Source organism: Stomoxys calcitrans, chromosome 1 (genome assembly GCF_963082655.1).
Source record: "Stomoxys calcitrans chromosome 1, idStoCalc2.1, whole genome shotgun sequence".
Lineage (NCBI taxonomy): Eukaryota > Metazoa > Arthropoda > Insecta > Diptera > Muscidae > Stomoxys > Stomoxys calcitrans.
The window spans coordinates 127,598,069-127,619,000 of record NC_081552.1 but is presented as its reverse complement, the minus strand read 5'-3'; the positions used below and the strand labels follow the sequence as shown (position 1 = coordinate 127,619,000).

At 39.2% G+C, this 20,932-nt stretch overlaps 1 protein-coding gene across 1 annotated transcript in view; it reads left to right on the top strand.

The window, feature by feature from the left end:
- The first annotated feature begins 7,920 nt into the window (after positions 1-7,920).
- LOC106094748 (MOXD1 homolog 2) overlaps positions 7,921-20,932 on the top strand; it is a 47,104-nt gene continuing 34,092 nt past the window's right edge. The window contains exon 1 of the mRNA XM_013261985.2: positions 7,921-8,539. The gene's annotated coding sequence lies outside the window, so the exon portion shown is untranslated. The remainder of the gene's footprint in view (positions 8,540-20,932) is intronic.

Sequence of the window (20,932 nt, the reverse complement as noted above, 5' to 3'; positions counted from 1 at the left end):
TTCATTTGAGGGTCATATGGCCTTGATCGGAGCATTTTTATTTTTGGGGTAGAACCTTGGAGTAAGATGGACGGTCCGCCCCCTTCCAATATCAACAAATTATATAGCCTGTGTTTCCTTCCAGACCAACCTACACAATCTGTGAAAATTTCAAGTAATCGGTTCAGCCGTTTTCGAGTTATACGGAACAAACAAACACAAATTAAATTTTATATATAAGACTAGCTGAGCGCGGCCCGCCTTTCTGCGTCCGATAATGCCATGCTGGAAACAAATACTTTTAATTTGGAAATGTCTGCCTAATTTTGGATGAAAACGTATTCCAATTTTCCTGTGGATTTTTCTACTCTCAAATACCTCTTATTTAAACCTCAATAAGTAAAAGTCCTGTTTCAGGGTGTGGTGGATCCTCAGAGACTTGGTATCAAAAGTGAAAGTCAATTTCTAAGACCTTTCATTTAATCCATACTGCCATGGTCTGTAAATATGTCCGATTTGAGGGGTTTTTGGGGGTGGAGTGACCTACAAAACACTGGATATCAGATTCGCTTTCTACTCTCAAATACCTTTAATTTGATACCCATATTGTAGTGATTGGCCTATAAATCCATTTGGCGGGTTTTAGGGGTGGGCGGCCCTCCTAGGCACCCCACCTTAGATTTTGATACCAAATTTTTGATTTTAGGTTAATGTACGTGTGCCAACAAAATTTCGCTGAAATTGCCTTACCCATCTCCGAGACCTGGTGTTTTTGAAAATTGTTGTTAAGGCCCGTCTTAGAGTGGGAAAGATAAAAAATAATACCGCAAACAACCGCAACGAAGTCATAATGAAGATAAATGCTGTATGATCAATTTTGACCACTCTGCCCTCTTTCGGTTCATGACTTTTCCAAATTAGCGCCATTTACTGGCTGTTTTCAATTGGTACAAGCTACTACTTGCTTGGAGTGGCTTAACGCCTACAACATTGATTATCATGTGGCATATGTCTATAAAGGACTATACGACTACCTATTAAATAGTCATCATTTAGTCTTTTCTAAATGAAATCAAATTGCCATATTTAACGATTTTATGTGGTAAAAAACAAATTTTCCAGTCTATATATTTGGCACGGTGGCGAAACCATGTAAAACTTTTGAACAAATAAGTGTTTCCCAGCAGCACGTCGTTTGGTCTTGTCTATCGATAAGCTAAAAACGGTTGCAATCTCAACGTTTAGGTTTGCAACTCCTCCTGTCACGCTGAAAGTCAAAATTTTCGGGGTATGGCAGCCTACACTTAATTGTGTCCCCACACATTAAATCACACAGGGTCCTGTAAGGTCAATATGATTGACCGACTGTTTTGGAGTGAGGTGGTCGGCTTGATATATGAGCAGAATGAAGATATCAGAGTCGTAGTCCACAACCTTATAGCTTCAATTTAACCCCATATTGTCGTGATTGGTGTATCCAGCCACTTGGTGGGGGTGTCTATATGAGGGTTGTGCGCCACACTCCATCTGCCAATTGATCACATATTTGAATGACGCACTCTACTCAATATCTATCATTTGATCCCTCATTGTTTTAATTGGTCAAATAATCTATTGAAGGCGATTTTTGGAGGTAAAGCGCCACCTAGATTCTTGGACACAAAGTTTAATGTCGTATTCGTAATCAACTACCAAATACTATTTATTTGAGTCTTATATAGCTATGGTAGGGTAAAATTCCCATTTAGGGGCCCTTTGGTGGTGGGGCGAGCCGCAAATACTTATACATAATTTTTATGTCATATTCGTAATCTTCTCCCGAATACCTTCCATTTAAGTCCCATATTGATATGTACGTTTAATATGTTTACTTCGGGAACTTTTGGGGTTGGAGTGGCCCCTCGGTTCCTTAAACCCAACTTCTAATACCATATTCGAATTCTACTCTCCAATACCTTTCATTTGACATCCATATTTTCCCAATCGGTTCAACCTTGATTTTGGGTGGTGTTTTTGGGGTAACGGGGGAGAGTCCGCCCCTTCCAATATCAACAAATTATATAGCCTATTCCTCCTTCCGACCATATCCGTAATCTATTCCCGAATACCTTTCAATCGAGTCCCATATTGTCATTATCGTTCAATATGCCTATTTGAAGAAGTTTTGAGGTCGGGGCAGCCCCTAAGTACTTGGACCCCAATTTTGATATCAAATTTGTATTCTACTTCCAGGGATAGCTTGTATTAACCAATTAGACAAAAGTCATCATTCGTGAAAAAAATATGATATGTCGTAAAGGGGAGATGGTCATGCTAGAAATTTGAAATTTGGATTAAACAATGCTGTTGCGAAAAAATGGAGATGGAAGCAAGCTAAAAGTAACAGCTGATAACTGACAGAAGAAAGAATGCAATTACAGAGTCACAAACTGTGAAAAAATTTGTCAACGCCGACTGTATGAAAAATCCGCAATTACTTTTTGGGCAACCAATAGCTCCCACATTGTACTTAAAGAGTAGATGTAGGTTATTATACAGTCAGCACCGCCCCACTTTTGCTTTTCCTTAATAGTTTTTTTTTTCACAATTTGTACATTTTGTTATCAAAATCAGTACCATTTGGTATCTTCATTGCAGATAGAGCTAGGGGTCTGAAATTTGCCATGTAGGTAAAACTAGGAAGTGAATGATGGGTGACTTAATGATCTATTCACAACTCGTTAACATTTCGTACATCCCAAAAAACCTTAATAGTACGAAATAGCTTATATTCGACTACAGCGAACGGGGATAGAAGATTTATTTGGAATTCATACGTTTAGGTACTAAAAAGTATACAGTGGTACTTTCTACAAATTGAGCTAAGCTCTAAAAATTTGGGATACAGGTACAACACGAAAGTATATAGTGGGCATCTAGAAATTAATTTTTTAAACTTGTCATTTAGTCTCTAGGTTAGGTTAGGTTGAAAAGAGGGTGCAGATATAAATTCGACCTCTAAAAACTATAAAGTAACCTGTAAAAAGAAAATTTTATGTTAGGAATTCCGTGCTACTTACAAAATCCTTAATTGTTTTCAATGCCACTCCCCTAAGTTGGTTCATGTCTCATATTGTGTCTCCACCTAAGTACCCGTATCTATTGGACGCGAAAGCCGGGCAATGACAAAGGAAATACTCCAACGTCTCATCATCTTTCCCGCATGCCCTACACATGCTATCATTTGCCGCACCGATTTAACATAAGTGAGCTCGTAGTCCTATGTATCCCGTTATGATACCAATAGCTATACTGACCTCCTTCTTACTTCCTTTCAGTAATAGCCTCGTCTTCTCACGATCTGGATCCCCCCATAGGATTTTCGCCGTCCTACCGACCGTTTCACTGTTCCATAATATTGCATGCGTATTCGTCGCCCACTCCCTTAACTCGGACTGCGTCGACCCAAAGGTTTCGGGTTAACCAAGTTTATTGACGGCAGTCCTCTGGCCTTCACCGCCAAATCGTTTGCCCTTTCATTTCCCCTTACTCCGTTATGGCCCGGCACCCAAACGATGCGGATTTTCCCATCCTCAGAGAAGGCGTTAATCTCTTCTTACACTGCAAGACTTGTTGTGACCTTACCGTTATTGCCCTTATGGTAATTTTACTATCAGTAAAGTAAATGTAAAACCCCAGGCCCTAGCTTTGATTCATCCGTGTAATATGATCTTCCAGATGGGAATATAAGAGATCCGTCAATCCAAGACTGTGCCGATGGCAGCAGTTTCTCGTACTCGACTTCAGGGTTTATCTCAGGTAGCCGATCGGAAACCTCTTCCCTTTCTTCCAGGTTTCCTATCGTCGCCTCGATTATCCGCCATGTTATGAGCAGCCACCATCCTCAATCTATTCTCCCATCGCCTTAAGTCTCATAGCCGCAGTGGCTGCCTCACACTTAATCTGTATGTCAATGGGTCGGATATCTAGAATAGTCTCCAGTGCCCTAGTGGGCGTGGTCCTCATTGCTCCGCCTATGCCAAGACAACATGTTCTCTGAACCTGTTGTATGGTCCTTACGTTGCACTTTTTCTCCACCAAACTACTGAGTCGTATGTAAGTATTGGTCTAAACACACTCCTATCTAAACACGTACTATCCTAGGATTCAGGCCCCATTTCGAGCCTACGTCCCGTTCTCTTCTTACACTGCAAGACTTGTTGTGACCTTACCGTTATTGTTTGTTATTGCCCTTATGGTAATTTTACTATCAGTAAAGTAAATGTAAAACCCCAGGCCCTGGCTTTGATTCATCCGTGTAACATGATCTTCCAGATGGGAATATAAGAGATCCGTCAATCCAAGACTGTGCCGATGGCAGCAGTTTCTCGTACTCGACTTCAGGGTTTATCTCAGGTAGCCGATCGGAAACCTCTTCCCTTTCTTCCAGGTTTCCTATCGTCGCCTCGATTATCCGCCATGTTATGAGCAGCCACCTTCCTCAATCTATTCTCCCATCGCCTTAAGTCTCATAGCCGCAGTGGCTGCCTCACACTTAATCTGTATGTCAATGGGTCGGATATCTAGAATAGTCTCCAGTGCCCTAGTGGGCGTGGTCCTCATTGCTCCGCCTATGCCAAGACAACATGTTCTCTGAACCTGTTGTATGGTCCTTACGTTGCACTTTTTCTCCACCAAACTACTGAGTCGTATGTAAGTATTGGTCTAAACACGCTCCTATTTAAACACGTACTATCCTAGGATTCAGGTACTTGACCTTGTCAGATATCGAAATCGTCTTATTGAGGAAACGTGGTGCGTTAAATTCGCCCTCCTTCGTCTTCGTGAACAGGCATATTTCAATCTTCTCTGGGATAACATTGAGACCTCTATGCCATATGCCATATGCAAGACCCTTTCGGCCCTTCTGCGTAGCTCGTTCCGATCCTTACCTCTTAGAAGTATTATAACATCGTTTGCGTAGCAGACGGGTTCAAATCCCTTCTCAGTCAGCATCCGTAATAGGTCATTTATGGTAGTCACCCATAGGAGTGGCGATAAAATGCCCCCCTGTGGCGTGCCCTGTGCCACTTTCTCCCTTATATTTATGCCATGCCGGGTCCACCCGGTCCGCACATCGATGTCAATGCATAATGCCAGTGTGTGGAAATATTCCATTAGGTTCTGGTGACTTAAATGGTTTGAAGCTCCTCAAGGATTCCGTTATTATAAACCTTCGATAAACATCATTATTCGAAGATTACAGTGTCTCCGTAAGTCCCTTCGTATCTTGTGGAAAATTGGTTTTCATCAAAAGCATCAACATATCCTCCGTTGTCTCTGCTCTCACTCCCATGTCGTCTACTAAAGTTGCACTTTGGACATGGGTTTTTGAGAGAAACTTTTTAATCTTGGCGGCATCATTAACGCTATCGACCTGTTCGCAGAAAAGCTTCAAGGAGGCACGTTTTGCCGCTCTGGTAATCTTATTGTATTTCTTGAGCCGTGCGTAATACACATCCCAATAAACTTCCGCTTTTTTACGACGTGCTCTGTTAAAAAGTATATCTTATCTTATATATAAAAATCAATTTGTGTTTGTTTGTATGTTTGTGTGTTCCTTATAGACTCAGAAACGGCTGAACCGATTTTCTTGAAACTTTCGCAGATATTGCATAATGACCTCGTAGTGAAAATGGGTACTACATTTTCTGATATCTGAAGGGGGGCGGACCCTCCCCCTTGCCCTAATTTTCAGAAACGCCAGATCTCGGAGATGGGTGGTGCGATTTAAGCGAAATTTTGTGTGCTCTCATATAGTACCCTAAAAATAAATATTTGGTATCCACATTTCGCATGGGATACCTAGGGGGGCTGCCCACCCTAAAACCTACCAAACATATATTTAGACCATTCACGACGATATGGGACTCAAATGAAAGGTATTTAGGACAAGAAAACGTATGTGATATCCAATTGTTGGACCAAGTGCTAGGGGGACCACCCCAAGCCCCAAAACACCTCTAAATCGGACGTATTTACCGACCATGGCAATATGGGACTCAAATGAAAGGTATTTGCGAGTAGAATACGAATCTGATATCCAAGTGTGGGACCCTTTCCCAAAACACCCCCAAACAGGACTTATTTACTGTCCATGGGAAAATGGGGCTTAAATAAAAGGTATTTGAATGTAAAATACGAATCTGATATCCAAATATGGGACCAAGTGTTTTGGGGGGCCGCCTCTCACCAAAAACATCCCCCAAAGGGGACAAATTTATGACCATAGCAATATGGGGCTCAAAGAAAAGGTCTTCGGGAGTAAAGCACGAGTTTTATATCAATATTCGGGATGTCTACGGGGTCAACTAAATAATCATAGTTTTTAGGGCCAATACCCCAAACGGACATATTTGCTGACTTTTTCAATAAGGAGTTTAAATGAGATTAGAAAACGAATTTGATATCCAATTTTGAGGGCAACGGCAATATGGGGTTCAAATAAATGATATATAGATATATGAGAACAGAGCACGTTGCTGATATATTTTCCGGGCTTAGTGTTTGGGGGACCACCCCTATTCCCAAAACACCCCTTAATCGGGCATATTTACCGACCATGTCAATGTGGAGCTTAAATAACAGGTATTGGGGGGTAGAGCAAGAATTGATACCCATTTTCGGTTTTTGGGCGACGCCGCATCCTGTAAATTCCTCTTAAGCCAATGGCAATATGGGGTTTAAATAAATGGTATTTGAGAGAAGAGCAGGATGCTGATATTTTTTCAAGGCCAAGTATCTGGGGGACCACCTCTCCCCCGAAAACACCACTAAATCAGAAATCATGAGAATATGAAATATTTTAAGAATGGAGTACACCTTACATCCGAACTTAAATTCGTAGACCAATAAAGATCATATGGGATTCAGATAAAGGCACTTATATTGTTAAACTCTTAGTCAAGTTAGAATGGTATTTCACTAAAAGATCTTCGAAAGTAAATATTCCAAGGAAACTTTTGTTCCATATAAAGTAAAAGAAGGCGTAGCGGAGCGGGCCCGGATCAGCTAGTGTTAAATAAAATCGAAAACTTAGCTATCTAGCCCTTTTTTATTGAAGTAGATTTAACGTATTTAATAGTGATTTAGGTGTCATCTTCAACATATACGTATGTATGTACATGCAAGTAAAAGCTTAAATGAATGGATAGTTTTTGTCCGTAATATTGTATTTTTCTGGGTGCATCTATGATTTTAAGAAAATTATATTAATTTTCATACACTCTTACAAAAGTATTTGCTTACATACATACATTCCTATCTACATCGCCCACGACCGTCTGAGTGGACATACGCAGGGCCAACCCGGCATACCACATACTCAAGTGTTGTAAACAAGTGTACAGATGAAAAATTAAATTGCATCACAACTAAAGTTCCAATTCACTGCAATTCCTTTTGAGCTCTTCTTCAGAGTCATTTTTGAAGTGATATTATGGGAAAGGCGCACAAGGTGGAAAAACACATCGCACACAAACATACAGGTTTCATATATCTTCCCTTCCAATGTAGGCATGTGGTTAAGCAAGTATGGGTACGCTTTTGTGTGCGATGAGCGGCAGTAAGTAAGTGAACAATGAATGGCCCCATCACCACGATGTCTCCATTTTACTTGATTGCCACTACCGGCTGGGTCCGTCGCTTCGAATGATGTGCGGCTGGTTAAAGTCATGTAGAATTAACAGCGATGTGATGCGATGCGATTGTAAATGCCGCCATAATGTTCCAATGCCATGGGTGGTGTGATAGCGCACACGGAGAGTAGACATGGGAGAGTAATGCTGAAAGAGGCAGACACATTGAGCAAGAGAAATATGAGCTGAGAGCGAAAACGTACAAGCAGAAGAGAATTTGGCGGAACGCTTGGTATGAAACAACCTGATGAGAGTGTTGAATAGCAGTTCAGTCATAGCAGTTCAGTCATTTCGTGGATTCCGTGTTGTGCAGTTGCCAGCATCAAAAAGCGCGTGTGTTGTGGAGTTTACATACGTTATTTTTGTTTTCTCCGAAGAAGTAACTTTAGCCTTTACGTTCAACTACTCATCAAATACAACTACACCACACATATATATATATATATTGTTTTTATGCACATATTGTGAAAAAAATAATTACATTTACTCCACAAAGAGAAGTATATCCTTACGCGACAAATTATTGTTAAAAAAGATAGAACTAGTGGAATAATTGTTTGTTATGTGAAAAATTATAGAAAAATAAATATTTTACAAGAGCGTTTTCCTCATCGAATACCTCGACATAGTAGATTAGTGGTGTCATAGAGAAAATATATTTTTGATAAAAACTTTGTGTCGAGAGTGAATTGAATTTTACAATAGTGAGACAACAACCCGGGAATAAAGTGCTGCCGTATGCCCCAAGTGAATGAATCAAAAAAAAAAAACGCACGAATGCGAAAGAGGCAAATTGAAAAGCCCAACATTGTGTGGATTACATTACAATTTAAACGGATTATTTGCCATCATCAACAAACACATAAACAAAATACATTTTGGGGGTAAGTTCAGTTGTTGTTTTCATTGCTATTCCTGTATAAATGTACTACGATCCGTCAGAGAGTGAGTGAGGTATAGAGTGTGAGGGATACTATACTGCTGCCTGCAAACAGTGTTTGCCATGTTAACTGTGCTGGTATTCCAATTTGGAGGATAAAGGTGAATATATGGTTGCCCGGATTGAAGACGACGACTATGGTGCTCAGTCGTCGTCTGCTTCCACAGCTTAAGCATTATAAACATTCACCGTTTAGCATTTACAACATTACACTTCAGATCTCCCCTTTGTTCTTCTTTGTCAAAATAAAAAGAAAAACGACAAACAAGCAAGTACAGCGTTTTCTGGCCGACCCCATATGCCATGGTGTTGTGCACATTTACCTTACTACCAAGTGAGGTAAATTTGTTGCCATTTTGGTGTTGGTGGCTGTCTCTGCTTGTTCGTGTCCATGTTGCTATTCTTTCTCACAGTGAACTTCGTTGTTTGAGAGGAGTCGCATCTTCATGTTAGATTTACTTTTCCAAATTAAAACGATTTAACCCACTTTCCGACCAAGCAAGATGTGCCTCACACTCATTCCATATCGAAGCAAACCAACAGTTTCGTCGACAGTCATTTAAATTTAAGCGAATATTAAACTTTGTACTGAACAACAAACTCTGAGGCACTAACATTGCACCAACCAATAGCAGCTGCTCTTCTGCCTTCACCATCGCAATCACATTAACCAGAGTACCGACATTCTCGCTTCACTTCATTGCATCACCGTGTACTACTGATGCCAGTATTGGATGAGATATGAACAAAACAAACTGCGAAATTATCCATAGACTGGGTCTAGTATAACAATGCTGCTGGAAGTTTCTTGCTGGCTGTTGTTTGGTTACCTTGTGCAATGAATTGTACATACTACACTCTGGTACTTAGCAATTGTGAGCACAGTGGCTGCCATCTATTCTCAGAAATTCGGAAAAATTGAAAATGTTTGCTCAGTTAAAACAGTTGTACATTTTCGCAATACGCTGAAAATTTGTAGTCTAGATCGATTTATATGGGAGCTGTATCGGGCTATAGACCGATTCAGACCATATGTTGATGGTCAAGAGAGGATCAGTCGTACAAAATTTCAGGCAAATCGGATAATAATTGCGACCTCTAGAGGCTCAAGAAGTCAAGATCCCAGATCGGTTTATATGGCAGCTATATCAGGTTATGAGCCGATTGAAACCTTATTTGACACAGTTGTTGAAAGTAAGAATAAAACACGTCATGCCAAATTTCAGCCAAATCGGATAGGAATTGCGCCCTCTAGAAGCTCAAGAAGTCAAGTCACCAAATCTGTTTATATGACAGCTATATCAGGTTATGAACCGATTTGAACACAAATGTTGGATATCATTACAAAATACTTCGTGCCAAAATTCATTCACATCGGATAAGAATTGCGCCCTCTAGAGGCTCAAGAAGCCAGGACCCAAGATAAGTTAATATGACTGCTATATCAGGTTATAGACCGATTTGAGCCATACTTGGCACAGTTGTTGGAAGTCATAGCGAAACACGTCGTGCAAAATTTCATACAATTGGATAAGAATTGCGCACTCTAGAGGCTCAAGAAGTCAAGACCCAAGATCGGTTATCGGATATCAAAACATGGAGCGATATGGCCCATTTACAATACCAACCGACCTACACTAATAAGAAGAATTTGTGCCAAATTTCAAGCGGCTAGCTTTACTCCTTCGTAAGTAAGCGTGCTTTCGACAGACGGACCGACGGACGGACATGACTAGATCGACATAAAATGTCGCGACGATCAAGAATATATATACTTTATGGGGCCTCAGACGAATATTTCGAGTAGTTACAAACAGAATGACGAAATTAGTATACCCCCCATCCTATGGTGGAGGTATACTAAATATTCTTTGTTATTTGAAAATTAGGTAGCCTATTATATGAGGCTAGTCCCCTAAATTGGTTGGGTTGAGTGCTAAAATCTATGTATGTAAATATAGCTTTGAACTTCAGCAAGACCAGCCCAGGCAGTAATTTAGATGAAGTAGTATGTTTACCTTTTTGGGGCATTTTGAGGGATGGGCGTCGCCACAGATCAATCGGCATGTTCGTGATGTTTGATATTGTATTCAAAAACACTTTTCATATGAAACCCTGTTTGGCCTCAGACACTATCTCAAGGTGCAAGATATATGGAAATTATTGAAGAATCATATACGAGTAGAAAAGTAGTTGGAACATATCACAATTCATAGTTGTTCTAAAATTTTGAACAAGTTTCGATTTAAAAGTTCTTGATTACTAAAAAATGGAAACAATAATTGAAAAAAAGGCAGGAAAACTGACTTAAAGTTAATGGCACGTAAGTGGGACAAACATTTTCACTTTTACTTCTGGTGGAGACGAATCCTAACAGTATGCGTTTTCAAATTATGTGGAAATGAAGCAGGTTGACATGTATAAGGAGCATTCCTGTCATATGGTCCTTTATAAAGGACGCTCTCTAAAAATTAAATTTCCGCTTTTATATAAAAAATTGTTTTTAAAATGGCTTATTGGTCACTATTTAAATCTAAAAAAACAAAATTTTGAATTAACTGTGCTAGGGAGCTTTATATACTAATGATTTAATTGATTTGCGTATTTGTTTTTTGCGTTCAAAAGCATATCACAAAGCTTCAGGGGATGCATCACTTTCTAAGAGCATCAGCGCTTTCCTTTTAATGACAAAAAATCGTATACTACTACTAAAGACTTTCAATGAAGTTCTATTTTTCTTGAACGGCCTATATGTCTGCTTTTTTAAGGTGGGTGACTCACAGACAAATGCAATTATATTGTAAATATATCCATGAATATTTCATTACAAAACAGCGGGTATACTTCTCCCATATCAATGCTTGCGGTTCGATACATGTTAAAGCTCAATGATAACAAAACTTCTTTTTATTGCTAAGTCCCAACGGCTCACCGCAAAGCGACACCACCTAATAATGAAGTTTACACGACTGATTACCTAATTAAAATGGATAAAATAAGCTCTTTGGAGAAAAAAAAAGCACTTTGGAGAAAAAAAAAACAAATTACTAAATGATAACATAATGTATGTTACGTTCACGCTGATACGCCTGGAGTGGACATGCAAATTTCTGAACGGTGGCCCCAGGTCACAGACACTTGTCCTAAATTTGAATATCGGATTCGAACTCTACTGCCATAGACTTTTTAAGTGAGAAACAAATACTACCAATCGGCCGACAGGGGATCTGTCCCCCAGACTTGTGATTCCAAACAATATCAATATGAGGTTTGTAATCTGGTGTTAAAAAGTTTTTATTCGAGTGCCATTTTGTGGCGATTGGTCAATTAAAGAGTGATTAGGTGTGGGGTGGCCTTGCAGATTCTGGGTTGGTAAAATTAATATGAGATTCGTACTGTACTGTCAAAAAACTTTCATTAATATTTTATATCGCGTTCGGCCTGTATACCCTACTGGAATATTTTTGTTTTAATTTATACCCGATTTCTAATGTTCTCCCTAAGACCATTCACATGAGATAAATTTTCTATCGTTGAATCGTCCGGATGTTCATAGGTGAAATGACATACCATACCCCATTATATTAGACTTTTTACTCGAGTATTGGCTGTGAATTCATAATCAAGCATCGATTATTTCCTTTATTTCTTCTACTGTTCATCGATTACGATTCAACTTGATGTTTAGTCACTGTGTAATAAGGCTTACACTCATGAAATTTGTCAGTAGAAACTGCAAAAATATTCCCTGAAACAACAGGTAGACCGCCTTAAATGGAATAGTAACAATTTTTTGTTATAACAGCAACATTATCTGGTATTTCAAAAGAATCATTGTAGCCAAAATTCTTTAGTATTACATCTTATTTTTTAATTTGATGCAAATGCAAATTTGCCCATTTTGGACAACAAAAAAATTGGATATCATCTCACGATGCATCATCTGTAAATAAGTACGGTCCAATGATGCTACCAGCCCATAAACCGCTCCAAACTCCAACATCGACAAGTCTGCTTATTTACGTACCCATTAAGCCAAATATGGGCTTCGTCGTAAAATGGAAGAAGCGCGCGATGAACTTTTTTTTAGCAGAGCACGTATTTTGATAATAAAATTTAATAATTTGCAAGCGTTGTTCATTTGTAAGACGATTCATGGTTAAATTATAGACCAAACTGAAGATGTCATCACCCTTTATATAGAGAACATTTTGTTATAATTTACTATAAATTGAACATTGTTTATCAATTTTAAATAACAGCAGACAAAATATCTACTTAAATCATATTTATGCTATTGAATAGAAAATTTACCCCTGAAGTGACTAAGTTCATATTAAAATAGAAAAATAGGAAATGCTCTTATTATTGTTTTAGAGTTCACAAATTTGAGAAGGTTTCCCTCAATAGTTAAAATTGCATAATTTTAAATCAGCAGACAGTGTTTGCTGATATCAGCAAACTTATTGCTCTAAATGTACAAATGTAGTGACAATAATGGTAAACCGCTTTCCCAAAATAGAAATTTCTTTTACGGTAAACTCGACCCAGAATATAGATTGTGGTCATATTTCATCAAAAAAATTTTATTCTGTCTATTGGTTTATGTTTGAGCTACTGTGAACATATTTTATACTGTGACCCCGATGAAGTTGGTCTTTGTGCAAACTTTTCAGCCTGATGGGAAAATGAAAGTATCATCTAGAGATCGCTTGACTGCTTCGTTTCGAAATAGCTATGCGACTACCAATAGCACTAAGGCTACGAACAACTGTTAGTGGCTTTGGCAAAGCAAACAGTAAAAATGCAACCCAGGCAGTAAGAGCTTCAGTGGTGATGTACCTGGTAATAAGTATGTCGTTAGTTTGCATAATAGCACGACAGTTCATCCTGAACAATGTCGTTTGGTATTTAAAGAAGATAGCGAAATACCTACATATATATATGTATACTGAACGTCAGAAGCAAAAAAATTAACGTTAACTCCGCTGTACCATGCGGAGCAACACAGTGTGCTTTAGCTCGATTATATTCTGTTATCTGGACGGACGCCTGACTCTATGCAGACGCAGCTGCTGCATTCCAAATAACGATGATGGCATTTAGCTTCATCCAGTCAGCCCGGCTTCAGCTCACTAAAGATCAATTGTAAGCCATGAATCACATGTTGTTGATGATACGCAGAGGTGAGCAATGAAATTGGGGGGAGGAGAAAAATATTGTTCACATGCTCGCCTGTGTTGCGAATGGGTGTAATTGCACAACAACGAGAGAAGTAGTTTTTGCTGCGGTTACAATGCGAACGGCAATGATGACATGACGACTACAACACTTCGAATGACGGCGATGACAGCAACATCGATGGCTCTTAGTTTGTTTTATGACATTGCGCAAATTTTACATTAAGCGCTTTGGGCCGCGCGAACACGACGAAACAGCATAAATTGACTAAAGCATCATCTTAATGTTGCTCATGCCAGTGGATGCGAGCGCTAGCTTGTTTGTTGCCGGATTCAGAGTTGTTGTCTTCATTGAACATCGCGTGGGCTGAACAAATATTTGCTTTGTTGATTGCTTTATAAAGCGGCGACACCAGCCAAACCAACAATAATCCAACGACAAAAGAGTTTACATGAATCCACCACACTATAAAAACATATGCACGCATACATCCATGGAGCATAGTGTGCCCGTCGTCGATACATTCGATTTCTTTACATAAGCTAACAAACAAACACAAATATTTTTTTATGTTTGTGTCAAAAGATGCCACAGTTAAGAGAAAGAGAAGACAGATATACTACAAACAAGCCAAGCGCAGGAAAGCCCATCACTCCAAAAATGTAGGTAGGTGAGTGCGAATGCCATAAATCTTTGGAATTCCCACCAACTACAAACCGATGGTTACACTGACATAGACGAACGAACACATGTTTTGCCGTTTAAGGTGAAGTACCAACAGCAACAACAAATAGGAAAGGGCATGATGATAAAAGCTTTTTCACATATCGGAACATCAAAGGCATTCGATTTTCTTCCATATAATTGACATTTGGAAACACCACAAAAACAAAGACCACCATCATCGCCATTCACTCTAGAGGCTCTAGAAGTCAAGACCCAAGATCGGTTTATATGGCAGCTATATCAGGTTATGAACCGATTTGAACCATACTTCGCACAGTTGTTGGATATTATAACAAAACACATCGTGCGAAATTTCATTCCAATCGGACAAGAATTGCACACTCTAGAGGCTCAAGAAGTCAAGACCCAAGATCGGTTTATATGGCAGCTATATGAGGTTATGGACCGATTTGAACCATACTTGGCACAGTTGTTGGATATCATAACAAAACACGTTTTGCCAAAATTCATTCAAATCGAATAAGAATTGCGCCCTCTAGAGGCTCAAGAAGTCAAGACCCAAGATCGGTTTATATGGCAGCTATATCAAAACATGGACCTATATGGCCCATTTACAATACCAACTGACCTACACTAATAAGAAGTATTTGTGCAAAATTTCAAGCGGCTAGCATTACTCCTTCGGAAGTTAGCATGCTTTCGACAGACAGACGGACGGACGGACAGACGGACGGACGGACAGACGGACGGACATGGCTAGATCGACATAAAATGTCACGACGATCAAGAATATATATACTTTATGGGGTTTCAGACGAATATTTCGAGTAGTTACAAACAGAATGACGAAATTAGTATACCCCCCATCTTATGGTGGAGGGTATAAAAATAATGGGACATTCTTTGTTCCCTGTTATAGACCGTTTGTTTAAAGAAATTTCAAATATCTTACTTATGTATATTTATTAGGCAATTTCAATATTAGGATTTTCTAGCTTTGTTAAGTCCTTGCCCTTTTTGAGTAATATTGCAATTTTAGGTAATTTCCAATCCTCTGGAAATAACGCATTACTGATTATATTATTGAAAAGAATTAAGTACTCATAAATTAAAATTGTTGGGATGTTTTTTTAAATTGTTGGGATATTTTTAAGACTATGTCTCGTATTTTGTCAAAGCCAGACCAAAGTTTTCCTTTCATACTTGAAAATATGTATGTGATCCCATCCTTAGTGATAAAAAAGTTCTTATTTGAGGATATTGTAATGTCATTGTCAAACAATATTCGTCGAAGCACATGTCTCGTAGAAGCGTTCTCATATCTCTTTTTTTTGGCTAAAATGAATCGAAACATTCTCCGATCTCAGTCTGTGTTCGGTTTGCGGCATTTATGGCCTATGGGGCATATATTGATTCTGAATGTGCTTCGATCACATATACTATACAAGCTGACCCGGGCCCGTTCCGCTGCGCCTTCTTTTACTTTCTTTGGAACAAAAGTTTCCTTGGAATATTTATTTTCGACAATTAAAGAGCTTTTAGTGAAATACCTTGCTAACTTGACAAAGAGTTTAACAATATAAGTGCCTTTATCTGAATTCCGTTTGATCTTTATTGGTCTACGAATTTAAGTTTGGATGTAAGGTGTTCTCCATTCTTCAAATACTTTATTTCAGCCCGATATTCTCATGATGTCTGATTTAGTGGTGTTTACGGGAGATACTTGGCCCGGAAAAAATATCAACGTAGTGCTCTTCTCGCAAATACCATTGATTTCTCGCAAATTCGATATCTAATCTCAAATACCTCTCATTTGAGCCACATATTGGCATGGTTGAAACATTTTTTTCCTTTGGGGGTGTTTTGGGAAAGGGGTGATGCCCTAAATACATGGTCCCACATTTGGATTTCAAATTCGTATTCTACTCCCAAATACCTCTATTTGAGCCCCATTTTGCGATGGTCAGTAAAAAATTGCTGTTTGTGTAATTGACCTTTTCCCGTGAATATCAGGCTATATTTAACCTATAGGTCTTAACAGAATGAGCACGTTGAGAAGCGTCGCGTTCAAAATAGAACTCTGCAAAAAAATGACAAAAAAATCCACTCGCAAAATTTAAAAAATTTTTAACTTTGACGACCAATTACTTCGCGTGTGGCAACACAGATGCGAAGCTAGCTTTCAAGAACCAAAGTTGAAATTTTTAAACTTTTCTGCGTTGCTTTTGTGGAATTTGTGTGCAGAGTTGCATTTTTGCAAAGGGACGCTCAAAACAAAAGCTCAACGCGCTCATTCTGTTTTGGCCTTTACTGTGGTTTAGGCCACTCGTTTTGCTACCCGTCGTACAACCGCACTATCCAAAAGATCAAAGATAAACGTTTCGTACATTAATAACCCTCTCAAAATAAACTGCACGCCATGGGCGAAATGACCGATCTAGCGCCTCAAAACTCAATTTTCAACTTGTTTAGAATCGGCAAAATTCTGCCTCAATCGACCACAAACATTCCACTGATCTTAGAAATCGATTCAACATTGATTGATTTGGTCCAGTAGAACAGCTGTAAGCTGTCCTACCCAACATATGTTTCAGAGGGTGCATACTAAAGCAGCTGGTGCACAGCATGCAGTTGTTTTATGACACGTAACCTTTTCTATTTACACACGCAAAAAAACAAAAAATCTTTTCACATAAATGAAATAATCGCCAAATAAACTTCTTTTCTGCAAAAAGGTTGGATTTTGTTTACGATAAAAGTGCAAGTTTTTTTGCCACAAGTTCTTGCTAGAATTTGCGACAAATATATTTTTTTTTTACTGACAGTACCTCTCATTCTTGGTACATAAAATGTTATTCGGGGTTTCTTCTAGTTTTTCTTTACTTATAGATTAATTTAACGTCATGCTTATGTATATGTATATTCTTTTAAATTTTAAAATAGATTGTGCATATTGAAAAGGTTACCAAGCTCAGATGTTGTAACACAATAATATTAAAAGCCTTCCATGTTGTGCTAATGGGTTTTGTCATTGGACGAATATATATATATATATATATATATATATATATATATATATATATATATATATATATTTATATATAAAGCTTATATAGCTATGATCGAGCAAAATTCCCATTGTGCGGCCTTTTGGTGGTGGGGCGAACCACAAATACTTAGACATAATTTTTTATATCATATTCGTAATCTTCTCTTGAATACCTTTCATTTGAGTCCCATATTGATATGTAAGTCCAATATGTTTGCTTGGGGAACTTTTGGGGTTGGAGTGGACCTGGGTTCCTTTAAATACCATATTCGTATTCTACCCTTCAATACCTTTCATTTGATATCCATATTGTCCCAATCGGTCCAACTTTGATTTTGGGTGGTGTTTTTGGGGTAACGGGGGAGGGGCCGCCCCTTCCAATATCAATAAATTGTACAGCCTATACCTCCTTCCTGACCATATCCGTAATCTACTCCCGAATACCTTTCATTCGTCCCATATTGTCATTATCGTCCAATATGCCTCTTTGATGTACAAAGAAAAATCATATTGTACTATTAACGCAAGTTAATACGTTAACTTGCCTTTAGGTGGAACAATTTTCCATTAAAAGTTAATAATTTCATTTAAAAATTTTTCCATTAAAAGTAATAATGAACAGTAACTAATGTTCAGTTTTAAAAGAAAACTGAGTTTTCCAGGTGTGTCAAACTTAAACTTTATGTGGATTTTTAAGTAATCTTCTTTTATATATTAACGAGAAGCGTGATTGACTGACTGATCACTGTCCAGCCCAAACGGTTAAAGCTAGAGTCATGAAACTTGGCATGAATGTTGGTCTAGGGTCGGAGGCGCATGATAAGTCGGCGTTTGGTGATATTCGTACGCTTAGGTACTAAAAGTTACCGAATAGAACGAAAATAGTGAATATTTGCCCGGCGAGAACGGAAAGGGCTAGAGCTCAAATTAAAAAGCGTGTCGTAAAAAAAGGGTTTGGAAACAAAATTTTAGCAAAATCGTACCGGAAGTGAAAGAAATAGTACATTTAGTGCCGCAATTGGTACTATGTGGAACATTCTTTATAAATTGAACCAGAACTCTAAATTTTGGAACTAAGGCACACTATGGCAACCTAAATTGCGTGAGTGAATGAGTTTTTGGACACTTGAAATTTTTGATACCAAAAAGATCCAAAAATCCACAGAGCTACTGGTTAGAGCTAGAACTCCGAAATTTGGTTTAATTGATGTTGTTTCGAAAAAGTGGGAGTGTAAAATAGTTCTCGAAACTGGAGACAACGTACGTTTAGTATCACAATGGGTAACATTGGGAAATTTCTGTACGGATTGAGATAAAGCTCTGAAATTTGACATGGAGGTTCAACTAGGAAATGTATGATGAGTCCCAGAATGATTTTTTTTAATCGTACGTTTTGGTACAAAAAGGTGTAAAATAGTACAGGTGTAAAATAGTACCATACTCTGGGCGGTGGACATCTATCCCCAAGATGATGATTTGTATGGTATCTGCGATAACAGCTTTAAAGATATTGTTAAGACAGCATGAAGTTATGTCTTCGCACTGGTAGGATCATTGTCTCCTGATGGAGGTGGTCCACATGAGAACTGAGGATACAGCCCTTCGCAGTTCAAAATGCGGCATTATGACAGATCTCAATATTATTCCACTGCGTGTCACCGAGCCGACGAGACCATACTGGCGCTGCATAACTAACTTACGGGCCAATTGCTTTGTACGTGGTCAACAAGGTTTCTTTGCCTGCACCCCAAGTGCTGCCGACAAGTGACCATGGATTCTACTTTTGACTTTATCGCAAATTGCTGTGGAATGTGGGGAGAATGTATAAGGGCTGCCAAATGTAACGCCAAGTATTTTGGGACACTCGGTATTCACCTCACGCGTATTTGTAATGAACAATGTGGCTGAAGATTTGGTGGCAGATTTCTTGCCGCGAAATATGAGGCAAATTCGTTGGGGTAGACGTTCAACCTATCGCAGATGTCAAGAGTGGGTGGGGGCCTGATGCCATGATCGTACAATCGTCCGCATATAAAACAAGCTCTATGCCGTCTGGAGAGGGTGGAATGAAGGATAGATAGAGGTTAAGCAGTGTCGGAGATATCACCCCGCATTGGGGAACTCCCTGTTTCACTCTACAGTGCTTCAACTTCTTATCCCTAAATTTCGCAAATGACTGGCCACCACACAAATAATTCGCGACCCAGTGTTTCAGGCATGGCTGTAGGGACTTATTGGCGAAGTCCTCAAATAGTTTGGCATGGCTGACCGAGTCGAATGCCTTCGATAAGTCGAAAGCCACGAGGACCGTTCTTCCTATTGAAGCCCCGGCAAATGTGTGCGTGGCTTCAATCAGCCATTACTCGGTAGGTAAGAGAGAGAGAGAAGGAAGATCGGGCTGTTCGATTCCCCCAATCTAGGGTCCTTTCAGGCTACAGTAGCAGGATCACTCTGCCCATTTGCCAGACATTGGGAACTATAAGAATGTTCAAAGACAGGTTGAGGATATTAGTAAGGTACTCAAACCAGGTAAATCCAGATTCTTCAGCATCAGTGCAGAGATTCCATCGGGACCCAACGCCTTAGATGATTTGACGCCACGGATGACATTCGTAACTTCGCCCACGGTAAATTGTGATGGCAGTCCATCGAGTCGGAGTCCACGGATACGGTGAATGGCTCTCCTCCTTGCCCTGTTACTCTCTGGACGCACAATAAATGGACGATTGAACAACCCGGCGCATCTCAAATTGGGCCGCACTTGGGGTATTCGACTGGCTGGTATAAAGCGAGCTGCTGCTGCGTTATAATGTCTCGGGATTTCCTCTCGGCAACTAGCATATCCAAGGGGGGTGCCAATACATTGAAGCGGCGATTGGTGTACTCTCTGATGCCAGCCCAATCGGCCTTCTTCTGACTGATAAACGTCCGGCGCTCAGAGGTTATGAAATAGCTAAACTTCGGCGCCAGCTAAAACTAAGCAATTTGGTTAAAATTATCGTGATCTTGAAAAAATTAGATATGCGGTAACAAATCGTACCAGAAGTGGAAGAAAACTTAGTATAGGTATGTAATTGGTACCATTTGAAACACTCTTTACGGAATGATCGGATCGGCTTATAATTACTTCCTGATTCCATTTAGCTATGTCCGTCTGTCCATGTATTCTTGTTATCAATTTACAGGTCGTATTTGTTGTCCGATTTTCACAATATTTTTTGGTCCAAAAACGAACGTTATTGATTTTGAAAAAAATTGGTCCAGATTTAGATATATCTCCCATGTATATGTTTCATCCGGTGTGCCCTTTTAAAGCTGTAGAAGCCACAATTTGGGTCCGATCCCTACAAAATTTGGCACAAAGCATTTTTTTTCGTCCCAAAATTTGTGCAAAATTGCATTGAAATCGGTCCAGATTTA